Source organism: Manis javanica, chromosome 11, assembly GCF_040802235.1.
Source record: "Manis javanica isolate MJ-LG chromosome 11, MJ_LKY, whole genome shotgun sequence".
NCBI classification, from domain to species: domain Eukaryota; kingdom Metazoa; phylum Chordata; class Mammalia; order Pholidota; family Manidae; genus Manis; species Manis javanica.
The window spans coordinates 63466012-63479099 of record NC_133166.1 but is presented as its reverse complement, the minus strand read 5'-3'; the positions used below and the strand labels follow the sequence as shown (position 1 = coordinate 63479099).

The window sequence follows — 13088 nt, the reverse complement described above, 5'->3', positions numbered from 1 at the left end:
CAACCAGCCAACAGAGGGAAGGTCATGCCCACTGCAGCCTTTCACTTCCTCCTGCTGCCCTTGAAGACAGATGTTTACTCTATCTAGTTACTGAACCAAGAATTTCAGAAACTAAAACCTTAAGCACTCTACTTAAAGATCTTAAGTCTACACCAAAAAAATTGAGATTAAATTATTTAGAAAACACCACTAGTTTAAATTTTTGAAACTAAATATTTGAAAATACGTTTTATTGTTCAGTCATTTGTTCTCCTTTGTTTTCACTAAATCTTTTTTTTTTCAGTATGTTTTCTTCCCTGGATTAAATCTGAAGGGAATTAAGAATCCTAAACCAATATAAAAGAGCTAGATTATACTGGAGAGATCAGATAATAGAGAGATTTAGTTCTAGCAGTCTTAAGACAGAGGCCAAGCTGACCTAACAGACTGGTTCTCTCTGCCTCACCTAATCTTCCTCAACCACAGCACTGCTGACATCTGGACCCAGTGATTCCTTGTCATGGGAGGCGGCCCTTTGCGTTATGGAGGTTGAGCAGCATTCTGGGCTTCCACCAGTCAGAAGCACCCTGTGCAGAACAGTTATAGCAGGTCTGGCTGCTCTCCTTTGAAAGACTGGCCTTGGGCAGGTGTATGGGAACTTCAATTTTGAGAGAGTTCCCACCATCTCCAGAACCGGTAAGAGTGGCATACTGTACTGACTGTCTGTACAAATAATATGGCTTGTGCTGATCACCTGCTTTCCTTCTGAGAGTGTGGGATTTTGGCACATGCCAAGCAGGGGCTGCCCATGTGATGAGCCCCTAACAAACCCCCTGGGTGCTGGGGCAACATTTCACACATGTCCCACCTTTTGTGGGGGGAATGAAGCACATTCGGTATGGCGCCACTGGGAGAGCACTCTTGGAGGCTTGCAGCTGGTTTCCTTGGACTTCACCCCATGTGCCCTCTTCCTTGCTGACTGTGCTTTGTATCCTTTTGCTATAATAAATCCTAGCCACAAGTATGACTATATGCCAAGTCTTGAGCCCTCCTGGCAAACATCAAAACTGGAGGTGGTGGTCTTGGGGACCCTGACACATACAACCTTAGTCATAATAGTGAAAAATGGCTCCATATATTGCTAAATTCCCTGGGGGAACAAACTCAACCCCCTCCCCTGTTGCAAACCAGCAGTCTAGCCATACTTAGTCCAAATAGACCCTCAATGAAGGTTTGATTTCAACTAAATTAAACAATTTCCAGAACAACTTTAAAGGGAAAAAAAGTAAAGGTTAAAAAAATTTTTTTCAAAACTTACATGACTGACTTAAATTTAAGCAAATGCTCAGAGAAGCAGTAAGCAAAGGAGTGAACTTTTTTTCAAGTTCAATCAACATCTCTACTTCCTACAGTTATTCGTATCTAGTGAGACAAGTATGCCAAATTAAGATCCTAGGTACATGGCAGAAACTTACACTGCCCCCAAATGGTACCAGCAGGGCCCACAGATCACCCTTTCTCAATTTAGGGAAATCCAGCCTTGAAACATGGCATTGAATGTTAGCATTTTCTCCTGTCTATAAGCTCTCTATAAGAATTATTTTTGTATTTTCATCTTGATGATGATGAAAAATATTAGTATAGGCGTATTTTGCTCATTAATTTAATGATGAATACTACTAAAAAAATTGTAATGTCCAAGTTAGTACTTAGTGGACTACTGAGAGAAGAGGATGATTTAAAATGTGTATCATGTAAAACAAGTATAATAAAATACTGACAGAATCCAAGTGATGGGTATACACATATTCACTGTTAAAATTTTTTAAACTTTGCTGTCTGAAGATTTTCATAGCAAAATATTGGGGAAAAATATGAATCATGAATCTATTCTAAATGAAGATAAATGATGGCACAATATGCTAGAAAAAGGGAAGCTGTCTAGTTGTTCAAATAGAGAAAGTGGTAGGGAGGAGTACATCACTCAGCATGCAACAGTATAGGCATACCAAACCCCAAAAGCCATTATTAACTCCATATTCACCTTAAAAGAGGCAATTACATTTCAAAGCAAAAGACTCAGCTATCACATTATGTTAATCAGAAGGTTATTTGTTTTGTCCATTTGTTTGTATTTACAGTAGTCTTCTCTTATCCACAGAGTACACCTTTCAAGATCCCTAGCAGATGCTTGAAACCATAGATAGTACTAAGCCCTAGACATGCTTGCTGTTTTTTCTTATATGTACCTATCTACAATAAAGTTTAATTTACAAATTAGGCACAGTAAGAGAGTAACAACAATCACTAATAATTAAATAGAGACTTTCTATTTGTGCCTATTCAAGTTGCATTATTTTAAAAAATAAAAATGCACAGGACTTTGAATAGCCAAAACACCTTGAAAAAGAAGAACAGAGTTGGAGGACTTACATTTACCTATTTCAAAACTTCCTACAAAACTACAGTAATCAAGACAATGTGGTAGTGGCATAAGGGCAGACATATAGACCAACAGAATAGAATTAAGAATCCAGAAACAAACACACATATCCACAGTCAACTGACTTTCACCAAGGGTGCAGACATCATTCAAGGGGAAGAGAATAGTCTTCAACAAGTGTTGCTAAGACAAGTGGATAGCCACAGGTAAAACAATGAAATTGGGCCCATAACTCATACCATCTACAAAAATTAAATCAAAATGGAGCAAAAACCAACATGTAAGAATACTATAAAATCCCTAGAAGAGGAGGCGGAGCCAAGATGGCGGCGTGAGTAGAGCAGTGGAAATCTCCTCCCAAAAACACATAGAGCTATGAAAATATAACAAAGAAAAATCTTCCTAAAATAGAGACCACAGGACACAGGACAACATCCAGACCACATCCACACCTGCAAGAACCCAGCGCCTTGTGAAGGGGGTAAGATACAAGCCCCAGCCCGGCGGGACCCGAGCGCCCCTCCCCCCGGCTCCCGGCGGGTGGAGAGAAACCGGAGCGGTTTTTTTTTTGGCGAGCGCTTTTTGGAAGCCTTAGAGGGACGGGCCCCCGTTGCTGGGGAGGCAGGGTGGCGGGACCGGTGAGGAGGTGCCTGGGAACGGCGCCGGAGGACAAAGAATATCCCGCGTTTCTCCCTGCGAGACCTGGGGGCGGGTGCCTGAGACCGGTGCCTGAGGACGGAGGAGGTCGCGCGTTTTTCCCCTTTTATTTTTTTTTTTCTCTTTTGGGCGAGCGCTTTTTGGAAGCCTTGAAGGGACGGGGACCCCAGTGCTAGGGAGGCACAGTGGTGGGACTGGTGAGCGGGTGGCTGGGACCGGCGCCTGAGGACAAAGAATATCCCCCGTTTTTCCCTGCGGGACCCGTGGGCGGGTGCCTGAGACCGGCACTTGAGGACAGAGGAAATCGCGCGTTTTTCCCCTTTTTTTTTCTCTTTTCTGCGAGTGCTTTTTGGAAGCCTAAAAGGGACAGGGACCCCGGTGCTAGGGAGGCAGGGCGGCGGGACTGGTGAGCGGGTGCGTGGGACCAGTGCCTGAGGACAAAGAATATTGAGCGTTCCTTCCCTGCGGGACCGGTGGGTGGGTGCTTTTTGGAAGCCTTGAAAGGACAGGGACCCTGGTGCTAGGGAGACAGGGCAGCAGGACCAGTGAGCGGGTGCCTGGGACCGGCACCTGAGGACAAAAAAAAAAAAAAAAAAAAAAAAAATCGCTTGTTTTTTCCTTTTTTTTCCTTTTTTTTTTTTCTCTTTCTTTCTGTTCCCTCTCTCATTGTTGCTGTTGTTGTTTTGGTTTGGAGAGTGCTTTTTGGAAATCTTAAAGGGGCAGGACAGGTCACTTAGACCAGAAGCAGGGAATCTGGGGATCTCTGGGCACTCTAACCCCCTGGGCAGCAGGGAGCACAGAGGCCCCTTACGGAGATAAATAGTCTCCTGGCTGCTCCCCCTCCAACGGGGCTCCACCATTTTGGAGGAACAGCCCCAGCCAGGCCAAGCCCACAGCAACAGCGGAGATAAACCCCAAAGCAACTGGGCAGGAAGCAGAAGCCCTGTCTGCACACAGCTGCCCAGCACAAGCCACTAGAGGTCGCTATTCTCCCAGGAAAAGACTACAAACCAACAAGAAGGGAAGCTCTTCCAGCGGTCACTTGTACCAGCTCTGCAAACTATCTCTATCACCATGAAAAGGCAAAACTACAGGCAGACAAAGATCACAGAGACAACACCTGAGAAGGAGACAGACCTAACTAGTCCTCCTGAAAAAGAATTCAAAATAAAAATCATGAACATGCTGACAGAGATGCAGAAAAAAATGCAAGAGCAATGGGATGAGATGCAGAGAAAAATGCAAGAGCAGTGGGATGAGATGCAGAGAAAAATGCAAGAGCAGTGGGATGAAGTCCGGAAGGAGATCACAGATGTCAGGAAAGAGATCACAGAAGTGAAACAATCCCTGGAAGGATTTATAAGCAGAATGGATAAGATGCAAGAGGCCATTGAAGGAATAGAAGCCAGAGAACAGGAACGTATAGAAGCTGACAGAGAGAGAGATAAAAGGATCTCCAGGAATGAAACAACACTAAGAGAAATATGTGACCAATACAAAAGGAAAAACATTCGTATTATAGGGATACCAGAAGAGGAAGAAAGAGGAAAAGGGATAGAAAGTGTCTTTGAAGAAATAATTGCTGAAAACTTCCCCAAACTGGGGGAGGAAATAATCGAACAGACCATGGAATTATACAGAACCCCCAACAGAAAGGATCCAAGGAGGACAACACCAAGACACATAATAATTAAAATGGCAAGGATCAAGGACAAGGAAAGAGTTTTAAAGGCAGCTAGAGAGAAAAAGGTCACCTATAAAGGAAAACCAATCAGGCTAACATCAGACTTCTCAACAGAAACCCTACAGGCCAGAAGAGAATGGCATGATATACTTAATGCAATGAAACAGAAGGGCCTTGAACCAAGGATACTGTATCCAGCACGACTATCATTTAAATATGATGGTGGGATCAAACAATTCCCAGACAAGCAAAAGCTGAGGGAATTTGCTTCCCACAAACCACCTCTACAGGGCATCCTACAGGGACTGCTCTAGATGGGAGCACCCCTAAAAAGAGCACAGAACAAAACACACAACATATGAAGAATGGAGGAGGAGGAATAAGAAGGGAGAGAAGAAAAGACTCTCCAGACAGTGTATATAACAGCTCAATAAGCGAGCTAAGTTAGGCAGTAAGATACTAAAGAAGCTAACCTTGAACCTTTGGTAACCACGAATCTAAAGCCTGCAATGGCAATAAGTACATATCTTTCAATAGTCACCCTAAATGTAAATGGACTTAATGCACCAATCAAAAGACATAGAGTAATAGAATGGATAAAAAAGCAAGACCCATCTATATGCTGCTTACAAGAAACTCACCTTAAACCCAAAGATAAGCATAGACTAAAAGTCAAGGGATGGAAAAACATATTTCAGGCAAACAACAGTGAGAAGAAAGCAGGGGTTGCAGTAATAATATCAGACAAAATAGACTTCAAAACAAAGAAAGTAAAAAGAGATAAAGAAGGCCACTACATAATGATAAACGGCTCAGTCCAACAAGAGGATATAACCATTCTAAATATATATGCACCCAATACAGGAGCACCAGCATATGTGAAGCAAATACTAACAGAACTAAAGAGGGAAATAGACTGCAATGCATTCATTGTAGGAGACTTCAACACACCACTCACCCCAAAGGATAGATCCACCGGGCAGAAAATAAGTAAAGACACACAGGCACTGAACAACACACTAGAACAGATGGACCTAATAGACATCTATAGAACTTTACATCCAAAAGCAACAGGATATACATTCTTCTCAAGTGCACATGGAACATTCTCCAGAATAGACCACATACTAGCTCACAAAAAGAGCCTCAGTAAATTCCACAATATTGAAATTCTACCAACCAATTTTTCAGACCACAAAGGTATGAAAGTAGAAATAAATTCTACAAAGAAAACAAAAAGGCTCACAAACACATGGAGGCTTAACAACATGCTACTAAATAATCAATGGATCAATGAACAAATCAAAATAGAGATCAAGGAATATATAGAAACAAATGACAACAACAACACTAAGCCCCAACTTCTGTGGGATGCAGCGAAAGCAGTCTTAAGAGGAAAGTATATAGCAATCCAGGCACACTTGAAGAAGGAAGAACAATCCCAAATGAATAGTCTAACATCACAATTATTAAAACTGGAAAAAGAAGAACAAATGAGGCCTAAAGTCAGCAGAAGGAGGGACATAATAAAGATCAGAGAAGAAATAAACAAAATTGAGAAGAATAAAACAATAGCAAAAATCAACGAAACCAAGAGCTGGTTCTTTGAGAAAATAAACAAAATAGATAAGCCTCTAGCCCAACTTATTAAGAGAAAAAGAGAGTCAACACAAATCAACATAATCAGAAATGAGAATGGAAAAATCACGACAGACTCCACAGAAATACAAAGAATTATTAAAGACTACTATGAAAACCTATATGCCAACAAGCTGGAAAACCTAGAAGAAATGGACAACTTCCTAGAAAAATACAACCTCCCAAGACTGACCAAGGAAGAAACACAAAAGTTAAACAAACCAATTACAAGCAAAGAAATTGAAACAGTAATCAAAAAACTACCCAAGAACAAAACCCCGGGGCCGGACGGATTTACCTCGGAATTTTATCAGACACACAGAGAAGACATAATACCCATTCTCCTTAAAGTGTTCCACAAAATAGAAGAAGAGGGAATACTCCCAAACTCATTCTATGAAGCCAACATCACCCTAATACCAAAACCAGGAAAAGACCCCACCAAAAAAGAAAATTACAGACCAATATCCCTGATGAATGTAGATGCAAAAATACTCAATAAAATATTAGCAAACAGAATTCAACAGTATATCAAAAGGATCATACACCATGACCAAGTGGGGTTCATCCCAGGGATGCAAGGATGGTACAACATTCGAAAATCCATCAACATCATCCACCACATCAACAAAAAGAAAGACAAAAACCACATGATCATCTCCATAGATGCTGAAAAAGCATTTGACAAAATTCAACATCCATTCATGATAAAAACTCTCAGCAAAATGGGAATAGAGGGCAAGTACCTCAACATAATAAAGGCCATCTATGATAAACCCACAGCCAGCATTATACTGAACAGCGAGAAGCTGAAAGCATTTCCACTGAGATCGGGAACCAGACAGGGATGCCCACTCTCCCCACTGTTATTTAACATAGTACTGGAGGTCCTAGCCACGGCAATCAGACAAAACAAAGAAATACAAGGAATCCAGATTGGTAAAGAAGAAGTTAAACTGTCACTATTTGCAGATGATATGATACTGTACATAAAAAACCCTGAAGACTCCACTCCAAAACTACTAGAACTGATATCGGAATACAGCAAAGTTGCAGGATACAAAATCAACACACAGAAATCTGTAGCTTTCCTATACACTAACAACGAATCAATAGAAAGAGAAATCAGGAAAACAATTCCATTCACCATTGCATCAAAAAGAATAAAATACCTAGGAATAAACCTAACCAAGGAAGTGAAAGACTTATACTCTGAAAACTACAAGTCACTCTTAAGAGAAATTAAAGGGGACACTAATAAATGGAAACTCATCCCATGCTCATGGCTAGGAAGAATTAATGTCGTCAAAATGGCCATCCTGCCGAAAGCAATATACAAATTTGATGCAATCCCTCTCAAATTACCAGCAACATTCTTCAATGAATTGGAACAAATAATTCAAAAATTCATATGGAAACACCAAAGACCCCGAATAGCCAAAGCAATCCTGAAAAAGAAGAATAAAGTAGGGGGGATCTCACTCCCCAACTTCAAGCTCTACTACAAAGCCATAGTAATCAAGACAATTTGGTACTGGCACAAGAACAGAGCCACAGACCAGTGGAACAGATTAGAGACCCCAGAAATTAACCCAAACATATATGGTCAATTAATATTTGATAAAGGAGCCATGGACATACAATGGCAAAATGACAGTCTCTTCAACAGATGGTGCTGGCAAAACTGGACAGCTACATGTAGGAGAATGAAACTGGACCATTGTCTAACCCCATATACAAAGGTAAACTCAAAATGGATCAAAGACCTGAATGTAAGTCACGAAACCATTAAACTCTTGGAAAAAAACATAGGCAAAAACCTCTTAGACATAAACATGAGTGATCTCTTCTTGAACATATCTCCCCGGGCAAGGAAAACAACAGCAAAAATGAGCAAGTGGGACTACATTAAGCTGAAAAGCTTCTGTACAGCGAAAGACACCATCAATAGAACAAAAAGGAACCCTACAGTATGGGAGAATATATTTGAAAATGACAGATCTGATAAAGGCTTGACGTCCAGAATATATAAAGAGCTCACACGCCTCAACAAACAAAAAACAAAAAACCCAATTAAAAAATGGGCAGAGGAACTGAACAGACAGTTCTCCAAAAAAGAAATACAGATGGCCAAGAGACACATGAAAAGATGCTCCACATCGCTAATTATCAGAGAAATGCAAATTAAAACTACAATGAGGTATCACCTCACACCAGTAAGGATAGCTGCCATCCAAAAGACAAACAACAACAAATGTTGGCGAGGCTGTGGAGAAAGGGGAACCCTCCTACACTGCTGGTGGGAATGTAAATTAGTTCAACCATTGTGGAAAGCAGTATGGAGGTGCATCAAAATGCTCAAAACAGACCTACCATTTGACCCAGGAATTCCACTCCTAGGAATTTACCCTAAGAACGCAGCAATCAAGTTTGAGAAAGACAGATGCACTCCTATGTTTATCGCAGCACTATTTACAATAGCCAAGAATTGGAAGCAACCTAAATGTCCATCGGTAGATGAATGGATAAAGAAGATGTGGTACATATACACAATGGAATACTACTCAGCCATAAGAAGTGGAAAAATTCAACCATTTGCAGCAACATGGATGGAGCTGGAGAGTATTATGCTCAGTGAAATAAGCCAAGCGGAGAAAGAGAAATACCAAATGATTTCACTCATCTGAGGAGTATAGGAACAAAGGAAAAACTGAAGGAACAAAGCAGCAGCAGAATTACAGAACCCAAAAATGGACTAACAGGTACCAAAGGGAAAGGAACTGGGGAGGATGGGTGGGCAGGGAGGGATAAGGGTGGGGAAGAAGAAGGGGGGTATTAAGATTAGCATGCATGGGGGGGAGGGAGAAAGGGGAGGGTGGGCTGCACAACACAGAGAGGACAAGTAGTGACTCTACCACATTTTGCTAAGCTGATGGACAGTAACCGTAATGGGGTTGTTAGGGGGGACCTGATATAGGGGAGAGCATAGTAAACATAGTATTCTTCATGTAAGGGTAGATTAAAAATTAAAAAAAAAAAAAAAAGAAAGAAAGAAAGAAAGAAAGAAAGAAAAGGGGGATTACTCGTTAACAGGATAAAACTATTGGTAAATCAAAGATCAACGCATGCTTTAAATATCCTTAATGTTGATCACTTAAAGGGTGTCAGATGATCAGCTATGGAGGTACTCTTTTCTGATAATATTCCTTTCTCTTAATTAAAAAAAAAAAAAAAAAAAAAAAAAGCAGTTACTGTGTGCTGACCTCCAATGAGTTCTGCACAGTGGTATAGAGGGCATGTCAAAGTGTGGGCAAAGGGTCTGTTTGTTTCTACGCAGAAGATCAAGGCCTAGCTTGGATACCCAGAAAATGAAATAAGATACGATATGAGGAGGAGCTTCCGGCATCAGCACTCTCTGGAGGACTCGTGCCGGGGGATGATCATCAAAAAGCCTCCCCAGGGATCCGGACGATGCTGCGGTTGTGGCTGCATCCAGCCCACCGTCTCCTGGACTTGCCATAAGAAGGAGGAGGGAGATGTCTAGGCTGGCATGTGCATACAGTGAGACAACGAATTTGACTGGATCTGTACTGTTGGAACTCAACCAGGAGTTGGGAGGGGTGCAAGTTGTAGCACCCCAAAATCTCATGACTATAGACTATCTATGGTTAAAAGAACATATGGGATGTGAACAGATCCCAGAAATGGGCTGCTTTAATTTGTCTGATGGTTTAAGTACAGTTGGAAAATATCCATCATATTATAGATAAATTTTCACAAATGCCTAGGGTGCCTAAATGGTTTTCTTGGCTTCACTGGAGATGGCTGGTAATTATAGATTTGCTTTGTTTATGTCACCGTATTCCTATTATGTTAATATGTGTGTGCAAATTAGTTAGTAGTTTAAAACCTATACATACTTAAGGTACTATACAAGAAGATATGTCAAAGAAATAATCAATCCTCCCAAGTTTCCTTCATATGCTACATCTATAGCTTTTCTTCTTCCTTCCTAATTACAAACCTTAAATAGAATTCGTGCCTCATATCGAATTTACTGAGTATCATAATTCCTCCAGGTGGTAAAGATACCTCGAGACAAGTGCTGGGCATAGAAGCCACAGGGCATAAATCTGCAAAGAAGTAAAAAGCTAACCTTTGCAAACAATATGGCTTCTCTCTCACTTACCAACTTTACATTTCCCTGTATGGCCCCGGAAGATGACTGGTTAGCCAGAGACGGGTAAGATTCCTCAAGGGAGGAACAACCTAAGACAGGCACAGTCGCAGGGGGGCCATCAGGTGAGAATTTGGGGATCAACAGAGGTGAGGCTCAGAACCTCACCCCCCCTGCTTTGAGAGAAATCTTCTGCATCCGTGGATGTCTTGCTGCCCTTGTCTAGCCTGGATTAATACTTAGTCCATAGGCACACACCTGATCATCTGATCATCTACATTTGCCTTCTTACAGCACTAAACTATGTTTTCTACCTTTATCTTGCATCTACCTACCACTTCAGCATTTTATTAAAAATAAAAATAATAATAATAATAGGAGAAATGTGGGATCAACATATAAATCAAGTACAAAAATCAAATGAATATTCATATTTGACCTGATGGTTTATAGGTCATATTGCATGATCAAAACCGAAAGTTTCTGTGATGAATGCCCTTGTACTGTTCACCATGTAAGAATTTATTCACTATGTAAGAATTCGTTCACCATGTAAGAACTTGTTCGTTATGCTTCAGAAGATTGGAGACTGACGAGAATTAGGCTTGAGATGGATTAATGATTGTACATTGAGCATTGACCCCCCTATACTGAATTTTATTGTTGTTAACAACCATTTGATCAATAAATATGAGAGATGCCCTCTCAAAAAAAAAAAAAAAAAAAAAAAAAACTATACATGCACAAAAAGAAAAAAATAAACCTATACATGCACAAAGAAAAAAAAAAAAAAAAAAAAAAATCCCTAGAAGACAACACAGGCATAAATCTTTGTGACCTTGGATTAGGTCATAGTTTCTTAAGTATGCCACCAAAAGCTCAAGCAGCCAAAGGAAAAACAGACAAATTTGACTTCATTAAAATCAGAAACTTTTGTACATAAAAGAACACCATCAAGAAAGTGAAAAGACAATCCACAGGATGGGCAAAAAAAGTGTGTAAATCATGTTTGATAAAGGTGTAGTACCTAAACTACATAAAGAATTCTTACAATTCAATAATGAAAACAAAACTCAATTTAAAAATGGGCAAGTAATTTCAACAGACATTTCTCCAGAGGTTATGTAAGTGACCAATAAGCACATGAAAAGATACTCAACATTATTAGTCATTAGAGAAATGCAAATTAAAACCACAATAAGATACCACTTCACATCCACTAGGATTGCTAGAATAAAAAAGAAAGACAATAACAAGTGCTGACAAGGATATGGAGAAACTGGAACATTGCTGATGGGATTGTAAAATGGTGTAGCCCCTTTGGTAAAAATGTGGCAGTTCCTTAAAAAGTTAAACATAAAGTGACCACATGACTCAGCAATTCCACTCCTAGATATACATCCAAAAGAATTAAAAACTAGTACTTAAACAAAAATTTGTACAAATGTTGATAGCAATATTATTCATAATAGCTAAAAAATGGAAATAACCCAAATGTTCATCAACTGATGGACAAATAAAATGTGGTATATCCATATGATGAAATATTATTCAGGCAAAAACGGAATGAATTACTGATTCCATGCTACAAAATGGATAAAACTTGAAAACATTATGCTAATCAACAACAGCCACAATAGGCTACACATTGTACGATTACATCTATCAGAAATGTCCAGAATGGGCAAATCCATTGAGACAGGTTATTGCTGGGGGCAGTGGGTGTGAAGACAGGGGACAGGGATGGGCATGATGGCTAATAGGTATTGGGCCTAGATGAAAATGTTCTGGAATTAGACAGCAGTCATGATGATAGTTGTACAACTTTGTGAATATACTAAAAATCACTGAATTGCGTTGAATCAACATACAGTACACCTTAAATTTATAAATACTACATGTCAATTACATCTGAATTTTTTTAAAAAACACTGTAAAAGAATGAATTTTATGATATATGAATTGTAACTTAATAAAAAAATTAAGTCAACTACAGGAGTCCACTAACAGAGAAAAATCCAAAAAGTTGACTTAAGCAACAAGTTCTTGAATAAATTAATCTTTCTTTGCATTTGCCTCAGGGTAAAAGAAACAATGTTTCCATCTCACCTGGGCTTTATATATTCTCCAAATAACAAAAATGTCTATGTCTAATGTAAGTTCCAGAATTTGGTCTCTGGCCACACTGTGGAACACAAATGCATTAGAGAGAAATGTCTTCACTTTGGACAAGTTCTCTTATTTCTCAAAGAATCCATAAAGGTTTCTAACGGAAGTTGGAATATTTTGAGAATCGTTTTAAGGTTTTATAAGCAAACTATTTCCTTGAGACTCATTTCTGAGACCAATGCTATGTGTGAGTTTTTAAATCTCACCCAGGATTACATTTCTAGCACGGCAATACACAAATCGGTCACCTTCACCCATGAGCATCTGGCACACAAAGGAATACTATTATCATCATCATGTTTGTTAATGCTTATTGAGATTCTCACTGTGAATTAGCACAA

General features: G+C 39.8%; 1 protein-coding gene across 6 annotated transcripts in view; it reads right to left on the bottom strand.

Annotated features, from left to right (window-relative positions):
- The window catches only part of EXT2 (exostosin glycosyltransferase 2), a 188009-nt gene that overhangs the window by 143554 nt on the left and 31367 nt on the right, over positions 1-13088 (bottom strand). The gene's annotated exons all lie outside the window — the stretch shown is intronic.